Source organism: Salmo trutta, chromosome 8, assembly GCF_901001165.1.
Source record: "Salmo trutta chromosome 8, fSalTru1.1, whole genome shotgun sequence".
Classification (NCBI taxonomy): Eukaryota; Metazoa; Chordata; class Actinopteri; order Salmoniformes; family Salmonidae; genus Salmo; species Salmo trutta.
Genome location: NC_042964.1, coordinates 13,065,889 through 13,070,130, shown reverse-complemented (window position 1 = coordinate 13,070,130; position 4,242 = coordinate 13,065,889).

The window sequence follows — 4,242 nt, the reverse complement described above, 5'->3', positions numbered from 1 at the left end:
AGGGTTTCCCCCTAGTCACTGACTGCAGTGAGGACCGCTACCTCAAGAAGGAAGTCTGAGCGACAGACAGTCCAAGTTGATGAAGCAATGCAGTGCCGGGTAATTGCAATGCACACACCCTACTCTCTCTGCAGTGCTCTCCATATCCCAGTCTTTCTCGCGCTCTGCGAGAGACATTGGCAAGCTTCCCTGTGTTGATGAAGTAAATGATAGTGAGAAGTGAGTCATTGATCCCAGTCCGATTCTCTGTTGCTATTAGAGCTGTGGGGTTAAAACGGGCCTCGAAAAATCACCCGGTTTTGATGAACAGCAAAGGCTGGTCTGATGAGGGTCGAGGCTTCGCTCCTGCACAAACACTCTCTTTAAAAGCCCCCCTTTGGTGATTGGATGCCGTGATGAGATGGGGAGATAGGCCCCTGTCGGGAAAAGCTATACACCAGTGTTTCCTGGCACGGCCACACGTCTGATGAGATCAAACTTTGGGTTGATGATGAAGCCGAGGGTTGGCCGGCCGTAGGAGACAAAACTGAAAGCATTCTCAAGGGACCTGAAGAAGAAGGCGATTGGGAAATAATTAAATACTGAATTATATTACATTTCTTATGCTAGAAGTTTCCATAGATTATAATACGATATTGATGTAATTATATTTTATTGAATAACTGTCCCTTTTGATAAGATCAAGTGTCCCTTCAATGAAACTGATATTGGTCATCCTTTTCGAGAATGCAAAAAAATAGAAATGATTACAGGCTGTGGCATGAGAGCTATGCGTTAATGCATTCTAAGATGCAATTGCATTTTGATTTGGTTCCCCGATATACAGTGATAGATACTATCTATATCCCCTATAGCACAAAACGATGACTCTCCCTGGAGAGTTTTATCTGATATCAAAGTGAGTTGTCTATTTGTAATGTAATTACCCTTGAGAACCACCATCTTGGCACAGACTCTCAATTCATTGCTCATCTCTCCGTGTAGTCCCTCAGAGGATCGGCCGTCTTTTAAAATCTTGTTACTCCGTAATAGTTCTTCCATCTTCGACATCAAGGAGATGGGGACATTTTTGAAGATGTCTTTTTTGTTAATTTCATACTTTATTAGCCACACTGGCAGCATATCTTTGTGTATCTAGGGGTCTGAGTCATAGGCACGTCGTTGTCAGATAGCTGACGTCTTGAAAAGGACTAAAACACCAGGGGATGTTGACTTTGTGTGTATTTCTTCGCTGCTATTTTTGTTTGAAGACCCCTCTTGCATACTAGGGATGGGTATTGAAACCCGGTATTAAAACGGGCCCCGGGGCTAAATTATGAAAGACCGTAGTATCGATAAACTACGACGTTATCGGTTCTGCTTTCGGTACTGGAGAAATTAAGAAAATACATTTCCTATTTATTATTGCTACATAAACGTTATCTTGCACATTTTATCTCATCAACCGTTTCTAATTTGCAATAAGATGAATACATTTGTCTATGATGCATTTTCGCTATTTCCAATCCAGAAGAGAGATCTCTCTGGCGGAGCCTGTGTCGCACGCACACACACGTAAAGACCATGTTCTTAATTAGTGACGATGGCGGAGAGAACTAAACGTTCAAAAGTGTGCTAGCACTTCACCAGAGTCGATGCTGACGATGCAACATACAAGACTTTTGCTTGTAAGGGCAAAAACACGAGCAATCTGTCCAAACATCTATGGAAAGTGCATCATGTACAGGCAGAGAAATGCACAGTTTTTGACTGCCTAGCTCGTCGTTCATCTCTCGTTGCCCGATCTACATTAGGTATGTATGCTAGCAGTCTAGAGCCCACACACACACACACACACACACACACAGAGTTAACTTAATTAGGGGAACATGGGTTCATGATCAAAAGGAACTATTAGTCAGCTGATTGAATTTATGAACGCACCCATAGCTAAACAATCCCCCATTTAAAGATTTTGATTTTTTTTTATTAAAGTTGCAGCTACAATGAACCAACCGACTCCTCCCTGTAATACAGCTGGTCCAAGCCAAAGACAAGCCCAAAGCCCCTTCAAGCTGGCAGCTAGTGGAAGGATGACTGAGGAGAGGGTGAATGAGTGACACCTAGCCTTAACCAAGTTCATAGTGAAAGGCCTACACCTCTTTGCAACAGTGGAGTCCAAGGGCTTTAGGTAACAATCTGTCAGTATATATTCAGTTGGATTCATGTTTAGGATATAGTAGTGTAAAAGGGTTGTGTTAGTCTCATCACTCCACAATACAATACACAACACAATAATTCAATAATGATAATTCAACACATGAAAACTATTTTATTTTACTGTAGGGAGATGAGCAAGGCCCTCAACCCCAAATATACCCTCCCTCCAGGAGTTACCTGAGTGACACATTCATTCCTACCTGGTATGGTGTAGAAAAGGCCAATGTGATCACTGAGCTGAAGGATGTGCCAGAGCTGGCCATCACATCAGACGGCTGGACCAGCCTCTGTCAGGACCACTATCTCACTGTTACAGCGCACTACACAAGCCAGGGCAGTGTAAAACAGAAGGTCCTCCATACCAGGGCAGTGTAAAACAGAAGGTCCTCCACACCAGGGCAGTGTAAAACAGAAGGTCCTCCATACCAGGGCAGTGTAAAACAGAAGGTCCTCCACACCAGGGCAGTGTAAAACAGAAGGTCCTCCACACCAGAGCAGTGTAAAACAGAAGGTCCTCCACACCAGGGCAGTGTAAAACAGAAGGTCCTCCATACCAGGGCAGTGTAAAACAGAAGGTCCTCCACACCAGGACAGTGTAAAACAGAAGGTCCTCCACACCAGGGCAGTGTAAAACAGAAGGTCCTCCACACCAGGGCAGTGTAAAACAGAAGGTCCTCCACACCAGAGCAGTGTAAAACAGAAGGTCCTCCACACCAGGGCAGTGTAAAACAGAAGGTCCTCCATACCAGAGCAGTGTAAAACAGAAGGTCCTCCATACCAGGGCAGTGTAAAACAGAAGGTCCTCCATACCAGGGCAGTGTACAAATCGCAAACTGGTGGCAAACTGGTGGCAGAGGAGATCTCAGATCTCATGCCCCACCCTTGTTGCTCTATACCACTTGTTTATTTCATTTGTTTTACATTTCCATCCTCACAACATTAGAGTCTATAATAGTGATTTGTTCAAACCATTGCCGTTTCTTTTTCTGTAAATAATTGTTTATTTTATTTATTTTACATTTCAGAAAATAAAGCAATGTTAATTCTGTTCTTAATTTGTTTCGGGGTTTTTTCATTAAAAAAATAACTAAAAGAACCAATAAGAATACTGTTAAAGTACCGAATCAATAAGCAGTATTGGTAAGAGTAGTAATACCGTTAAAATCTTAACGATACCCATCCCTATTGCATACTCCGCATCACGACAACAAATGATTCCCACGCATTTGGAGAGGGGGCCGCTTCGCCCTGCCTGACTACTGCCTGGCTGTCTGTCACAGCGACTCCAAATCCAGCACTGTTGCCTTATCTCATTAAAAAACAGCCATTAGACGCGTGGCTCTGAGAAACCATCCAAACACAGCTTGTTTTGCCCTCTTTTTAAACATCCCTTCTCTCGTACACCAGCGAGATAAGTATAAACTCGTCCACAGCCAGGGAGCGATTGACAAGGTAATTTTAGAAGCTCTGCAGAGGGGGATTTCTGCAGCATTTTCGACTTGGGTGTAAAACAGGCAGTGTATACATACAGTATACATTAGCGATTTTTTGCTCCTTGTCCTTCTGAACTGAGCTGCAGGACATGAAGGAATCTGCTCAGGGATGTCACCATGAGGCCATTGATATTTGAAAAACAGCTACAGAGATCCATTTCTATGGCTGTGATGGGAGAACACTGAGGATGGATTAACAACATTCTAGTGACTCCACAATAACGGACCTAAATGACAATGAAAATACAGAATAAAAAAACTCCAAAACATGCATCCTGTTTGCAACAAGGCACTAAAGTAATACTGCAAAAAAACGTGGAAAATTACTAAATGTCTTGGCCTAAATGCAAAGCCTTATGTTTGGGGAAAATCCAACAACACATCACTGAGTAACTGCCTCCTTATTTTCAAGCAAGGTGGTGGCTGCATCATGGTATGGATATGCTTGACATCGGGAAAGACTAGGGAGTTTTTCAGGATGAAAAGAAACGGGATGGAGCCAAGCACAGGCAAAATCCTATATGAAAACCTGCCAAGAAGACTCCAGCTC